This window comes from Mustela putorius, unplaced genomic scaffold (assembly GCF_011764305.1).
Source record: "Mustela putorius furo isolate JIRA1106 unplaced genomic scaffold, ASM1176430v1.1 tig00000382_pilon_pilon_pilon, whole genome shotgun sequence".
NCBI classification, from domain to species: Eukaryota; Metazoa; Chordata; class Mammalia; order Carnivora; family Mustelidae; genus Mustela; species Mustela putorius.
In genome coordinates, this window is record NW_025421367.1 from 931,656 (window position 1) to 948,713 (window position 17,058).

General features: G+C 35.0%; 1 protein-coding gene and 1 pseudogene across 2 annotated transcripts in view; one reads left to right on the forward strand and one right to left on the reverse strand.

The window, feature by feature from the left end:
* Positions 1 to 17,058, reverse strand: part of CCSER1 (coiled-coil serine rich protein 1) — a 907,623-nt gene that overhangs the window by 626,779 nt on the left and 263,786 nt on the right. The gene's annotated exons all lie outside the window — the stretch shown is intronic.
* On the forward strand, positions 67 to 167 carry LOC123391890 (annotated as a pseudogene).

Here is a 17,058-nt window from a genome sequence, read left to right on the forward strand (position 1 = left end):
GAAGAGATGATAAAATAGTTCCCCATAAATGGCTACTGACCTATAATTTTACCTAATTCTCTTGACATTGCTTCTCGGCCTTTTGGCTAAGATCAAGTGTAGTACCTAATTCTCTTGACAGACAATTTGCCAGCATATATGAAAGAATCAAAATATGAAGACCCTTTCATTCCCAAATTCCATTATCTCTCCTCTCCCATAAAATTAGAGCGCATCTTTAAGTAAAAGGGCACAAATTAAGACATTATAAAAAGAAGTTCTAGAAAACTGTCAGAAGTCCAGCATTAAGCAAATGTCCCAGGAAATTACTGTGTTTTATATTTGAGACTATAAGCATTATGATGAAGAGCCTGGTTCTGGATATCAGGGCACCTAACTTTCTATGTAGCCCACAATTTCTTTCATTAGCTTTAACATATTCAGTAATATTTTAATAAATTATTCAACAAAACTTACTGTGTATACTGTGTGAGACACAATGCTAAGATTTGGTACTATTATTATTATCATTCCACAGATAAGAAAATGTCAAAATTTTTAATGCCTTTGTGTTAGTCTGAACATAGTTTTGACATCATGGATCTCAGAAAAGGTTTTGGGGGTATTTAAGAATCCACTGACCTTAAGAACTATTTGTCTAGTAAGGTAATAATGAGGGGGACCTGGTGGCTCAATCAGTTAAGTGTCCAACTCTTGGTTTCTGCCCAGGCCATGATATCAGGTCCTGACATCAAGCCCTGCGTTGGGCTCTGCACTCAGCTGAGAATCTGCTTGAGGACTCACTCTCTCTCACCTGCTGCCTCTCCCCCTGATTTCCTCTCTAAAATAAATAGATACATCTTAAAAAAAAAAAAAAAGAAGGTAATATGGTCATGTCATCTCCTTGGTACATGAGCCAATGATGAGCAATTTCACCCCTACTGCCAGGGCCTACAGAATTTATCAAAGGATTACATGTTTAAGAGCGAGCGAGGAGAAAAGGGCAACAAGTTTTTAACCTTTGGCAAATCAAAGAATGGACTTACTACTTGCTGAGATGAATAGGCGAATTTTGGGGGGCTAAGGAGATTTGTTTAAGACATATTCCAACAGTCTAATAAATATCCAAGAGAAGGTCTCAGGTAGATAACTAACCTATGTGCCTGGAGTAGAGGACAGATTTATGTGCTAGAGGTAGAAACCTGGGGTTTTTATAAAGCTAGGTGATTGAATGAAATAATCAAAAGGTACAGGTATAAGCAGAAGTTTTTACAAGTCTGGAAATTGAGCCTAAGAACAGGCCAAATATTTAAATAATATGGAAATGAGAAGTACCCAGCAGAGAAGACTTCAAGGTAAACAGAAAAACAGACAAAAGAAACTACTTTCCTGGAAATCAAATGAAAAATTCAAGGAAAAAGAAGCAAGAACTCACATTTACTGAATGCTAAATATTTTAATATTGATATCATTTGTCATTAGAAATATGATTTAGACATATATTATGCTCATTTTACTGAATAACACAAAATTACACTGCGCTTAAGTAACTAGTTAAGTTCACTGAGTCTGTGTCAGAAGTGGTTTTCAAAAACAGCTGGATGATTTCAGAATCTGAGCATTCAATCCTAGACAGAAAATACTATGGGAGACTGTGCAGAATAAAAGCTAAGCCTCTCTCTCATTTATTAAAACCAAAACCATAATTTTCATAAGAATCTCTGATTAAGACCTTATTATATTTAATAGTAAGATTCCTACCATAAATATTGTATCATTATTTTAAGAGTTTAATGCCACAAACACTGGATAATCACACTATCGTGTAACAATTCAAGTAGTATTCATTCATTTATTTATTTTTTAAAGATTTTATTTATTTATTTGTCAGAGAGAGAGAAAGCACAAGCTGGGGAGCAACAGACAGAGGAAGAACCAGATTCCCCACTGAGCAAGAAGCCTGATGTGGGGCTTGACCCAGGACCCTGGGATCATGAACTGAGCCAAAGACAGAAGCTTAACTGAGCCACCCTGGGCATGCCTCATTCATTTCTTTAAAATACAATTTTTCAGGACATATTATGTGCCAGAACAAATTTATTCTGTAGTAATATCCACAGTTGCCAGACTCCCAGCGAGCTCTGGGGGTTTCAGAATGAGAAAGGTGAACTGACATGCAGAAGAATCATCAAGGATGCCGGGGGTCCAGTGTTAGTGTTCATGGGCATAGGGTCTGCAGAGGGTCTACTGGGAAACCACATACGTCCAGCTTCCCGAAGCTGGTAGTAGGATTCATAACATTCAGATTTTAGGGGGAGGAGAAGGGATTTATGAAATCTTTCTTTGAGGTAAAAGCAAATGCTCTTTATTTCAATTAAATCATCAGGGCCGAGACAGGGCACCCACTGACAAAACAGCATTACCTAAACTAACCTGGAAGATGGGTAACGACTGAGTAAATATGGGTACTCCGCTAATAAAAAGCAACAAACCACTATCATTCTAACTCCGGCATACTCTCTGGGTACAGAAAGAAGCATTTCTTAATTTCCATCTTCATCTAATTATCACTAACCTGGTGGGGGATTTAAAAACCTAAAGATACAAACGTAGTGATCCAAAGGGGCACGTGCACCCGAATGTTTATAGCAGCAATGTCCACAATAGCCAAACTATGGAAAGAACCTAGATGTCCATCAACAGATGAATGGATCAAGAAGATGTGGTATATATACACAATGGAATACTATGCAGCCATCAAAAGAAATGAAATCTTGCCATTTGCGACAACATGGATGGAACTAGAGCGTATCATGCTTAGCGAAATAAGCCAAGCAGAGAAAGATAACTATCATATGATCTCCCTGATATGAGGAAGTGGTGATGCAACATGGGGGCTTAAGTGGGTAGAAAAAGAATCAATGAAACAAGATGGAATTGGGAGGGAGACAAACCATAAGTGACTCTTAATCTCACAAAACAAACTGAGGGGTGCTGGGGGCAGGGGGGTTGGGAGAAGGGGGTGGGATTATGGACATTGGGGAGGGTATGTGCTTTGGTGAGTGCTTTGAAGTGTGTAAACCTGGTGATTCACAGACCTGTACCCCTGGGGATAAAAATATATGTTTATAAAAAATTAAAAATTAAAAAAAAAAAAACCTCAAAGAGGGGTACATGGGTGGCTCAGTGGTTAAGCATGTGACTCTTGGTTTCAGCTCACTTCATGAGCTCTGGGTGGTGGGACTGCATCACAGGTCCATCTCCAAGCTCAGCGTGGAATAAGCCTGACCACGCTCTCCCCACTCCTTACTCTCCTCCCATTCATGCACAGTCTCTCTCTCTCTAAAATAAATAAATCAATCTTTGGAGAAATAAAAGTAAGAACCTCAAACACCGTATCAGTGAGTAGGAAACGGACACAGGATTTCATTACTTTTTTACTTACTTATTTACTTATTTATTTTTGAGAGGAGAGGAGCAGAGAGACAATTTCAAGCAGGCTCTATGCCCAGCATGGAGACCATCAGGGGGCTCAGTCTCACAACCCTGAGATCATAACCTGAGCCAAAATGAAGAGTCAGGATGCTTAACTGACTGGGCCACCAGGCAGCCCCCCACACTACTTTATTACTTTATTATTTCTTGAGCTATCAGTAACAGGAGATCTTCCCCCACACTAAGACTCTCCACCGTAGCCATTCCTGTAAAAGCCAGGCACTTGTGGAGTTTTCCTAGAGATGGAGAGAATACATTCTAAAGATGAGTCTTATGGCTTTGTTTTTTTTTTTTTTTTCCCAGCCTCCTTAATATATTTTATAAACATATATTTTTATCCCCAGGGGTACAGGTCTGTGAATCACCAGGTTTACACACTTCCCAGCACTCACCAAAGCACATACCCTCCCCAATGTCCATAATCCCACCCCCTTCTCCCAACTGAGGGTTGCCGGGGGGAGGGGGTATGGCTTTGTTTTTATGCATCCTTTTCAATTATATTAATCCCTTTACAGTGTTAGTACAGTAACTTTAACTTCAATAACAGCTGAAATTTCAAGTGAAATACGACTTTTCTTCCCAAACTGAGGTGTTAGCAAACACCTGTTTTTATGTCATAGTTACTGGACTCTGTCACCACTGAGTTTAAGGTCCTGTCATCAGATTTACCTATGTGAACAGAGAGGTAAGTTAACTTGAAAGGTTCCTGAAAGGAAGGGTTTAGTTTGTTATTTGTTTGTTTTTATAAAATTCATCAAATGACTCACTAACATCAAGTCATACAACACTTACTTGAGAGTGGCAATGCAGAGACTCACTATCTTACTTTTTTGGGCAATAATGCTTTGCCCATGACTTTCTTATGCTCTCCAGCTAGTTATATCTACTCATTTAGACATCTCAGATTCTTATCATTGCATTCCATTTTGTTTCTAGGTTTGTATGTTTACTTCACTGTAGAGTAGATAGAGATATTCCAGTGAATTCAGATAATAAAGTGAGTACATTCTAGGAAATCATTACTTCCCTTGGGCTATGAAAAGATCTAAAAAGAAACAAACCATTCATCTCTGTACGCTGAAACTCCTGTGAAATTAAAAACGAGGCATTAATTTTATCGTTTAAAAAAGAAATTCAGGGATGCCTGGGTGGCTCAGTTGGTTGGACGACTGCCTTCGGCTCGGGTCATGATCCCGGAGTCCCAGGATCGAGTCCCACATCGGGCTCCTAGCTCCATGGGGAGTCTGCTTCTCCCTCTGACCTTCTCCTCGCTCATGCTCTCTCTCACTGTCTCTCTCTCTCAAATAAATAAATAAAATCCTTAAAAAAAAAAAAAGAAATTCAGTGTTTAACCTGAGAAAAATCAGCTCCAAGGGTTCTTTCAGCATCACCTTTCTTTATGTCAATCCTCCATCCATTACTCCCTCACAAAATTTAAGCTATTAAAATGTGAGCATTTAGGAAATCCTTCTTCCTTTTAAACTCGCATTATAGAAATAAAATTCATGGTCCATAAATGTAATTCCTTAAAATTAAAACAAATTCCATGAGTTCTATTTTTTTAATTACTACTTAAAATTTTCTCTCAAAATTTTCTTCTTTTTTCTAGAAAAGATCATTTCCTTGAACAATTTACTTAACATAAATTTAGATTTACGTATGTAATAATGCATGAAAAATATTATTTCCATTTCTAATGTTTTATAATGTTCACATGGATTTCCACTATTGGTGAAACTTGTTTTCATTATCACAGAGGTATTAAAAATATCTCCAAATCCTTTACAAACTCAGGCAATACTGAAAATGTTGTCATAATAAAATTCCCTAAAACCAATGTGTCAAGTACAAAAGATTACCTTGCTATTCATTAGTCAGTAATTACACACACACACACACACACACAATTATTATAGGGATAATTAAATCCTTTGAGGAAAAAAAATGGGGTGCAAGTACATAAACACAGGAACCACATACTTACTGAAAAAAAAAAAAACTTGAAAAAAAGTTTGCTGCATGGCTTTCACACCTGGTGAATTTTGCCATACTTCTGAAGAATGACATTCCTGAAAAGGAACCAGTAAGGCTGTTAAAATATTTAAATATTCAAATCCCTATGAAGCAGTAAGATCTGTCAATAAAATTGGAATTAGCTATGTGATGTATTTTAATTTACATATGCTTTTAGAGTACTGAGATAATGTGGATTGATTTCCTTTTTGATGAATTTCACTCAGAGTTAGTACTGGAGGTCTGAATGCATACAGACTGCACTCACAAAGGCAGAAATCTCCTTGAAAATGAATTCTGACACTGTCACAAGTGATTTTTTAGCTCCTTCTTACATTTTTCATCTTTCTGTATGGTTGGGATCATTTTTTCCCCTCATCAGAATACATCAGAAATAGAAATTCAAATGTTAGATATAACTTGATATGTAAATACGCATTTTCACAATTTATCAGAAATTCATTCAATGTATAAAATGAGTCCACATTGTAACTGCAATTTCATTAATTTTTACAAATAAGAAAGTACGAATTGAAACCCTCTTCAGAAGTACACCAGGTAAAAAGTACAGTTCAGTAACTACCACCAGTATTTACATTTTTCCTAAATTCTTGAGCATTGGTACTGTCTGGAAGACATCTGGCACAAATATCACATCCACCTTACTGTCTTATGGGTATCTCATTTGATTTTCCAGACTTGGTCCATAAAGACTGGAGATTTCTCTAATACTTCCCATCCCTGGACATTAGAATTGACCATTCCATCTTTATGCTTTCACAGAATGTTGTTTGGCTTTCATTTAATGAATGATTCATTTTCCTTTCTTACTTATTGGGTCATTTTAAGAATTATGTATTAAAGTACAGATATTTGCTGAACACATTCTGTCTGTTAAAATGATGTGAAATATTAAGCAATAATTCTAGCATTGTAAAGTTTATTACCTCCAACTCCTATGACCTTCATCCCAACTAAAGAATTAAAAATTGAGTATTAATTCACAAACCATTCAAATCACACATTTGCCAAACATAAGCATAATCACATTGCTTAAATTTTGACAAGTCACATAATCTACATGAACATAAACATGTTGATGTTATTTTTATTGTAGGAATAATTTTCACCCTAAAGTTTTTTGAGTTGTAAGTCACTCATATGCTTATGTCATTTAAAATATAGTCTGACATAATTCCTTTCTCTTAAATCAAGTCACCAAGAGCAGTTTGACACCATTTACGCAGTCTTCTGACAATATTTTCCAAATCCCAGGTGTTACTTCAAACTCTGTTCATAAACACTGTTTTACAACCTTGGGAATAAAAGAAGTAAGATATAATTGCATCGTATTTTCCTGAATTATAAGTATACATACTCTTACTCCCTTTAATTATATACTATATGTAATTATAAAGGTTACATGGGAAAACTCACTTTTTATGTTTATAGTTAGTTTACTAATGCAAATGCTTATCTTCTGATGGACTGCCAACAGACCTGTGCCATTAAAACAGCTCTTCATGTAAACCAATGTTCTTTTGTCCTTACAATGTAAGCATTTCGTAATGGTAATGTGTTTCTATCTTTTTTCATCAACACTTTATTCTACCCATAATTCCTCTGAAAGTGAATACTAAACAAATAATTTTAAAGTAATATTTTCTTTTTGTTAATAGACTTTTTTAATAACAGTTTTAAACTTACAGAAAAATAAGCAGATAGTACTTTCCTATATCCCCCTATACAAAATGTATACTATCACTAACATGTTATAATAGTACAGTACATTTCTTACAAAATGAAATAATATGGTTACATTATAAACTGAATAATACAGTTTATGCATATTCCCTTAGTTTTTACCTAATGTCCTTTTTCTGTCCCAAGATACTACATTACATTTAGCTGTCATGTTTCATACAGCACTCTTATCTTTGACAATATTGCAGAACTCCCTGTTTTGACGATCTTGCCAATTTTGAAGACTACTGTTCAGGTGTACTGTAGAAGTCTCCTTCACTGAAATTTTTTGAAATTTTTGCCATGATTAGCTTGAGGTTATGGCTTTCCAGGGAAGATTGTGAGGGTAAAGTACCATGCTCACAACATCATAATCAACCATACAGTGTTGTTTGTTTGTTTGTTTGTTTGTTTATTTTTTCCCACACTCACCATCCTGTGCTTTTTGGAAGGAAGGCATTATTCATAGCCCACACTTAAGGAAAGGAAAGTTATGCTCCCCTCCTTTTGGATAGAGTATCTATATAATTTATTTGGATAAAATGGTAACTTTCAATAAAGACATTTACTTCCAATAAAAGAAAACAAGAATTTACAGTCAACTTAATCCTGAATTTTGATTTATTCCATACCACTTACTCTATTTTCAATGTGACTTTTACTTCTCTAAAGCAACTGAGTAAATGAGCATGAGTACACTATTTTTCTTCATCCAAAAGCACTCTGACAAAATGATAATTCTCTAGCAAGTATCTAATAAATGAAATTTGCTTTGTAACAAACATTCATGGTTAAAGAGAAGCATATATATAGTTATAATTTGTTTTACTCATAAAATATATTTAAATGCCTCAGGATCTATCACTATTCTCAGAGACTTCCAATCAACATTCTATGGGTCACTGAATGTATGGTCATCTTTTTATAAGGATGATATTTTTAAGGCTAAATTTTTTTTATCATTATGTTTTCATAATGAGTTTACATGTTCATCTATTATTTAATCCTTTCTTTCTTTCTCCCCTCTTCTCCCCTGACTCCAAGATAAAACACACACACACACACACACACACACACACTCACTCACTCAACTATTCCTATTGTAACAAAAAAGCACAGAGCAAGCCTATGAGAATAGGGAATATGCCTTTCTTTTCTTTACTACAGCTTATAAGTAGATTTTAAAACTATTCATTGAACTCAATGTACAAAACAAAATACTGACTTACAATAGAAACCATAGTTCAGTTTGACCTGTTTTAGTTGCACACAAATTAACTTCACTGTAAATGTTTCTAAAAGATATTTACCTAGTTTTTAAAAATTTTTCCATAGCCACAGAATTCTGAATATATAATTTTTGTTATTAATTCTCAATCTGTCATGAAATAAGCAGTTTTCTGACAGCTTTAGTATTAGGAGAACACTTTAAATCACATTTAGCATCTGTCTAATTTTGGAAACACTAAGCTAAACAGCACCTACTGTACACTGAGCAGCATTACCATGCAGACATCCAAGCCTGTACTTATTATAAATAAGCAATCAAATATATGAGAATAAATTCAAAGGCTTAAGTAAGACCATCTAAGTGTGTAACAGACAATCAAGGTAAACAAGAAGCATCTCCTAAAGTAAATAATATGAGGTATGTGTCATAAAGTACTTCCCCTAGGAGAAGGCATTCTCTGGCTGCAGACTTGGTTCACTATTACCAATGTGCTTCATGTAAGGCATCACTTGGCCATTCTGAGTTTCACATTTTTTTTTACTTAATTTTTTATTACAAGAAAAATAAATATATTTTCCCATAAAATTCTGTTACTAAATGTATCAAAGAATTTTGTTGTTTTTGTTGGAAAGAGAGAAAGACATGGGTCAGAAAAAGACAGTAATGAAGACAGAGGGGGGAAAAAAGGACAGATTCAACTGTAAAATTCTGCCTAATAAAACGACTCTGCATTCCTCATTATAGGATAAAGCTTTCATACTCTTGGAAAGTATACGCATCTCCTGAGAGGTATTGTAAATATAAAGACAGAAAAGGAAAAATTAAAGTTAGATTAGCAAATCCATCTGTAACAGCTGTTTGACTTAAACCTATGGGCATCAAATCTGCAAATTGTGTCAGGCAGGACCAGTCAGTAGTAAAAGATCTAGCTAATAAAACAAAACCACAGGTATGCTTCTTACAGAAATGAGTTTTTGTTCCTGGTGGCTATAATAAAAGCTAGATTGCAAAATGGGGCTGATTAACACTGTATTCTAATCATTAAGAATATAGTTTGCTTGATTCTAGAATAACAAAAATCTCATCATGCCTCTAAGCTCAGAATTAGCACACATAAATATATATTACCGAATATAATTAAAATCAAATTTAAACTACACTTGGAATTTCAGATCTACATTTGGTTATGTGTCTGTACACTCAAGATCATAGAGTTGCTAAAGAAATGACCCTGCTTAAAACTTTTTGTTCAAACTGTAGTCTTCTTTTCACTGGGTATTTAAAGATGCTTCATAAAAATAATGACTCTAGCTCTGAACTATAGCTGTCGGGTAAAGTCAACCACAAGATTTTTTAGAGATTTGTTCATTTTTAGAGAGAGAATGAGAGAACGCGAAAGCCCATGAGTGGGGCAAGGGGCAGAGGGAAAGGGAGAAGGAGAGAAATGGACTCCCTACGAGCATGGAGCCCCACTCAGGGCTCACTCTCAGGACTCTGAGATCACGACCTCAGCCAAAATCAAGAGTTGCACATTTAACCAATTGAGGGACACAGGCACGCCTAGAGCCAACCACAATTTTTAAAAGGTGTCATAAAAGGGCCTGCAGTACATTACCTAAACGCACAGTCACTTAACAAAACTTTCACTTATATTTTAATATATTCATTAATTTTATTAAAATGTATATCCAAAAATATAATTTAAATCCTTCCATCCTATATCCCTTATTTTTTGCAAGTTAGATAATACAAAGTCAAGTTATTCATGGTTTGAATTTCCTCGTTTGTAAAGATTATTGGGATAGAACATATCTAAGCTCTCTTCCTTTCCTAAAATGATATGATCTTTAAAAAAAAACTAATAATTTTTGTCCTAATTCCCAGTGTTAGAGAAAGAATTCTCAAAAAACTAAGCAACTGAACTAGAAAAAAAGTGCCTGTATTAGTTTCTACCAGAGTAAAAAATATGAATACAGATTTGGCTACTAGAACCCCAAAATGGTCTTTCACATTAACAAGCTAGCTACTGCCTGGTTAGAAAGAAAGTTGCCTTTTATAACTACTTTTAAAGATTTCCCCTTAAGGATTATTACTTTTTCTGTAAATGTATCACTTTCTTGTCTCATAAAACACATTTTAAAAGATACTTTTAGACATTTTCATAGAGAAGTTTGTTCAGAACTTGAAAGCCATTCTGCTAAAAATAGAAGTAAAGCATTATTTAGAAAAGTATTATTGCCAAGTCCCGATTCATAGAACTATTATTCCTGGTTAATACCTTATGATGATTTTTATTGATATATATCAGCAGAGTCATAAAAAGAACAAGTTATCTTTTAATTCAAATATTTATATATTTAATATTTTATAGCAAATCAAAAGCAAAGCCTTATTTTATTTTAGACTACTTAAAAACATGTGAGAAAAAAATAATAACAGGATTTAAAATTGTAGGTATAATACCCAAGTAATCTTTACTTTTGGAAGGCTGGTTTAACCTTATTTTTTAGATATACTTAAATATTTATTTCTTTAATCTCTTTATATTGATTCCTGCTTATGGAATGCCTCCCCATTCCAGCCTTTATTAAATTTTACTTAAGTACAGTTCAAGTACAACCTCTCCTAAAGCTTCTCCCACCTAAACCAGCCTGCATAAATATCCCTTCCCCTTGGATATAATATCTTAGATTTACTTAGCCCTTATCATCATTGCCTAGTATTACCTTTTTTTTTTTTTTAATCATGAGCACATATTCACTCTTCAAATAAATCAGGAGTTTTCAGACTTTTTTTTTTAGCAGTTGAACTTTGATAGTTAATAAGAAAGAGTATGTCAAGCAGCACTGAAACATCACAGAGGTGACTGAGACTAGTGCATTTAAGTCACTCATCTAGCACGACTGTCTCCAGTTCTGTCAATGCATGCTTCACTTCCGTGAAATTCTCCTGTCACACAATCTGCTAAACCATTCCCCCCTACTTACTGCACCCAACACCTAGCTTAATCCTACAGTAGAAAGTACACCTTCAGTAAATATTTGCTGGGAGTCCATCTTAGTATGTTAAAAACAACAAAAACAAAAAATCAACCAGTGAGAACTGAAGCCTGGGCATCTGTAAGCCATATTAACAAAACTGGAATTTATAATGAAAGTAGTAGAGAATACTGAAAGATTTTTAAATATGTCAGTGATCAAGATCAGGCTGATGTGTTACACACCTTGTGGGCAGTGTGAAGAATGGATTAGAGGAGGTCAGACTTAAGATACAACAGGAGACAAGCATTTGTAAGGAAACAGAGGAGATTAACCCTCCTGCAGCAGTTCTGAGTATCCAGCTGGAAGAGAACCCTACTTTATTTGGGAAAATGGTTTGCTAAAACATTTTTGAGGGTGTTTGGGCCAACTGAGCCCTGAGCCTAAGAGTACCCTGATTATCTGCTTGGCATGAGTTAAATGAAGGGAAAGAACAAATGGGTCAGAATTTGGAGAAGAATGTGGCCCTTGAAAAGAAATGGAGGAAACTCTGGAAGAGAGAGTGAACAGGACTCTCGAATACTCTATGCTCTTTCCCCTGGTGTACTTTAAATTTCTGTGTTTTCACCTGCAACAGATGATTATTTCCTGTGACTCCAAGATCTGAAATGAAGTCAACTTTCATCATGAAAGTTTTCATTTGATGGAAAATTTTTGTAAAGTGAGATAAGAAATGCAAAACTGAAAGAGACCCTGAGTTCTGAATCAAAGCTGGCACGGAAAGAAAAAAAAAAAATGGCACTAATGTACGCTGGAGACAGAGAAGAGAACTCAAAAACCAACTGTGTCACACAAAGTTGGGGGAAAATAATGCTGGCCTGAATTAAGGCTGAAATAGGAACTGTAGAGAGAAAGGTGTAGAATTTAAAATAGCTGAAAAGTGCAATGAATTAATGCTAGTGACACTGGGTTTCAAATTTTGTAGTCTGCACAATTACTTTCATTCACCAAGAAAAAATAAAAGGACAAGAACAAATCAAGAGGCAGGAAGAATAAGGTTAATCTTGAATCTATTAAATATAAAGCATATAAGTGACATCAGATGACACTGTTAGCAGACTGTTAAATACACATATCTATACATCATGAAAAAGACTGAAGCAGAAGGTAGAGACTCTGGAGTCAGTATTTCTAAGTGATGGTTGAAGTTGACCTCTCTTAGTTTCACAGTGTGATAAAAAATGTAGAATATGATAGAAAAAAGTAATTCTTAGTAGCGGAAATCTCTTCTTCACAGGTAGTAAATCTTATATGGAAGGATAATGGAGATCATAGTAAGTAGGGGCAGGGAGAAACATGAACATGTAAATGTATAAATAAGCACAAAACAATAAACTACACAGTAGATAAGTATAAGTACTGCAGGTAGTAACACTATACTAAAGATAATAAATGTCTTTTCTGGGGCACCTGGCTGACTTAGTGGGTTAAGCCTCTGTCTTCAGCTCAGTCATGATCCCAGAGTCTTGGGATCAAGCCCCACATCAGGCTCTCTCCATAGCAGGGAGCCTGCTTCCTTCTCTCTCTCTGCCTGCTTCTCTGCCTACTTGTGATCTCTTTCTGTCAAATAAATAAATAAATAAAATATTAAAAAAATAAATGTTTTTCCTTTGCAAATAATAGGACAATGTAAAACCAAACATGATTCTGTTAAGTAGCCCAATTGGAACTGGAAGCTATTCTGGGTCCTTGAAATAGAGGAGATCTGTCTGAAATTGTAGACACACAGGTTAGCATTTCACCCCATAGGTCTCTTAGATGCCTATTTTTCTTAACTAACATATATTTTTTTAAATCTAAAACACCAGTGATGGCAAGACACATTTTATGTACTCCTTTAAAAGAAAAGCAAAATTAGTGTCAATCTAAGAAATGGTAAAAATATCTTCATTATGAACATACCATCAGAGATATTAAAATGTACAATAACGTGAATCTTCAAGTCAATGAAACATGTTACTAAGAAGAACCTCCATTTCTATTTTCCTTTGAATATTTTTTTACTATTATTTTCCCCCCGATCTAGGAAAACTGTAATTGAGGGAGCAGACCTAAGTTTCTCATAATGCCAAGATTTCCCCCTCAAAAAGCCCAGATCTTTCAGTTTCTATGAATAATATTTAAGTAACATAAAAAATCTTACAGGAAAACAATAAAACAGTCTGTTCTGGTCTCTTAGTCTTCTTTATTTTTTTTTAAAGATTTTATTTATTTATTTGAAAGACAGAGATCACAAGTAGGTAGAGAGGCAGGCAGAGAGAGAGGAAGGGAAGCAGGCTTCCTGCTGAGAAGAGAGCCCAATTCAGGGTTCAATTCCAGGACCCTGGGATCATGACCTGAACCGAAGGCAGAGGCTTTAACCCACTGAACCACCCAGTCGCCCCTCTTAGTTTTCTTTAAATATGGACAAATTTATAACGATAAGCAGGTTTAATCCATCACTCAGATAAACGTCTTATATATCCTGTTATTTTTAGGATGCTGAGGAATAGGTCGTACTTGTAAGAAAGTTTTAAAATATTTTAGTTTGGGAAAGATTGCCCTTCCTATCTAGTTGAGCCTTACGCTGAAAACACTGTTGTCTTCTTACCCAAAATATCCTGCCTAAAACAAAGGTATCAGAAAATTAGGTAGTTTGGTTAACAACCCCGTATCTGGTTCAGAGGGCAGTTCAGAATGGGGATGAAATCAATATTCTTATTTAATCTGGGCACTCTTGACTCCTTGCTGAGAGTGGACAACAAACCCAGATCAGAATCTTTTACTCTTTTGTGTTGCAGACTTCAGATGTGTCATCTCTAGAATCTTAAGTGATGTTAAACTCTGCTGCTCCATCAAATGATCCAGCAAAGAAAAGGTCACCCAGCGGGGTAAAAAAAGAAAAAAGGAAAATCTGACTTTCATGAATGATGAGATGATGACTTGATATGTGATTGTGACATCTCAAAACAATCATCAAAATCTGGATGGATCATGCCTCCAGTTAAAAATAGTCTATCCTTCTGTTTCTCTCAGCGGGGAGACTGAAACCCCAAACACGTGACTGCCTACATGAACATCATTATACTATTTCTTTGCCTTTATTGGAATATCTTAAGTATTCCAAATAATGTTATTGTTTATTATACGGATTTCCCAAAAGCCCCATCAATTCTTCAATAGAAAGCATCAAGAGACATGATGCCCTAAGAATCGTTAAACCTTTCACCTTAAAATCCTTGTCGTGCTGCTTCCACCAATTCTACACTCCTAAGCTAACATGATTTTTACCCCATCCTGATCCATCCCTAAATTGAAGGATTTGCCTTAAATCAAATTATAAAACCTCAATAAATCCTCATCTGTTCATCCCCTTCCAAAAAACAATCAATGTTCAGTGGAGGTGGTATTTTTCCCTAATCACAGTGAGGAATAAATTGAGTGAAGTCTTGTCAAATGATTGGGGAGCCAGCATGTGAAAGGAGTATCACAGCATCACTCAAATCTACTAATTACTTAGACAAATCGTGATCTTATTTAAGTCATCCAAGCACACTAAGATGTCTGGTTATAGAAAAGGTGGTCCTCTTAAGAATAAGTGTTCCCCAACTCCACTGTAAACTTGGAAATTTGATTAATAAGATGGGAATCAGAATATATATAAAAGGAGTATGATGGTATAGAATACCTGATAAAATGATGCTATTAAAATTTTATATCCAACAAACAGAAACTCTGTAATTGTTTTTAGTGTATACAATCACAATTTAATTTGTCGTAATAGTGTGAATGTTCATTATTTCTCTCATTTCTGCCTCAGGCACTGTAGAAAATTATGTTTCATGTCAGTGGTTATTTTTCTTACTGGTGAACAATTTTAAATACATAAATATTCTACTTCTTCAGAAGAAAGACCAGCATTTGCTTTCTTAATTACTTGTTCGTTTTGACAGTGACAGCTGATGTTGTCGGCATTATTCAAGCAATTGTATGGAGATGTCACCACATAATTGTAAGAGGCCATGAAATTTTATATTGAGACACATATTTTCTTTCTAATTGCTACAGGAAAACCATGCTGAATGAAAGAAATATTTTCCTTTGACTGTATCCTCTAATGAACTTGGACCACTGAGTGACCTTTTGCACTGCCGAAGACAGTTTATAACAGTATGAAACGCTACAATAGCAGGTTACAAGTAAATTCTATGACTTCATTAAAATTGTTGTCATTTAATATTAAATTAGGTCAGAATGTGTAAACATTTTACAGCTACAGTTGATTAGATTTTGAAAACTGTTCCATCTGAAAGCTCTTAGTAGCCAAAGCAATCCTCCAAAAGTATAGGATAGTATGAAAGGCAAAACAGCCAGAAGCACTTTTAAATCCACAAATACGAATGATTTACTCTGCCGGCAGATAGAGTAAGAAATAAAATAATTAATTGCAATTGTGTGTATGGAGCTGGTCAACTTCTTAACAACAGGCCTGTTTCTACCACAAACTAACTGAATGACCTTGAACAAGACCTTTACAACTCTGAACATTCATGGGAAGCAGAGGCAGGAGGAGCTCCACTCTTTAATAACTATTTTTCACATAAGATTTTATTTATTTATTACAGAGAAAGAAGAGTGTGTGCCCATGCACACATCAAAGGGGGAGAGGTAGAGGGAGAAGGAGACTCCCTGTTGAGCACAGAGCCCAGTGTAGTACTCAATCCCAGGACTCTGAGATCATGACCTCAGCCAAAAGCAGACTCTTAACGGAATGAGCCACTCGAGGGTCCTCTATTGCATAATATCTGACATGCTCTTCTAGTTAGGGCCATTCTTCTGCCATTTAAGTACCCCATTTAACATAGTGAACTGAATATGGAAAATAATGCACCAGGTGGATGTTGTATCTTGAATAAGTTGTTATTTGAAAAATGGGAATTGAAAACTATCCAATTAATGAATTAATCAATTGGTAGGTTAATAAACTGATCAAAACAAGTAAACAAAACTATTAAATTATTGAATAACTGAACTAATAAAACTATTAAATAAGACTATTAAAATACTGAAATGTGTATCCTGAAAATAAGGGTTACTGCTAACCAAATAGTCTATGTTAATGTAATATCATGATCTCTATACCCTATCGACAGACCATAAATTATTTTGTTTTCAATGATGACAATTCACAAACCTTTTCAAACAACTCTCTTTATATCTAGTCAGTCATTTGCAAGAACTTGGGAAAGGAATACAGGGAAAATATAAAAATTACATAAGAAGTATTACAAAATATATTCAAAATATTAGAATATTCAATCTTTATGAAATAATATTTCCAGATAGTAAAAAGTTTATGAAGAACTGATGAAATCTTCCTCTTAACATTTTAAGGGTTAAAAAGAAACAATTCAGGTAGATAAAGTTCCAAAGTGAACTATATAGTTGTCCATCTTACCAGAGTATGCAGAATACACGTTTTTCTTGACTATTCAGGGCTCATGTTAATTTTTAAAAATGCAGTGAAGTAATAAGACTATAATACAGTAATGCCTCATGACCTACTGAAACAGATGGAGA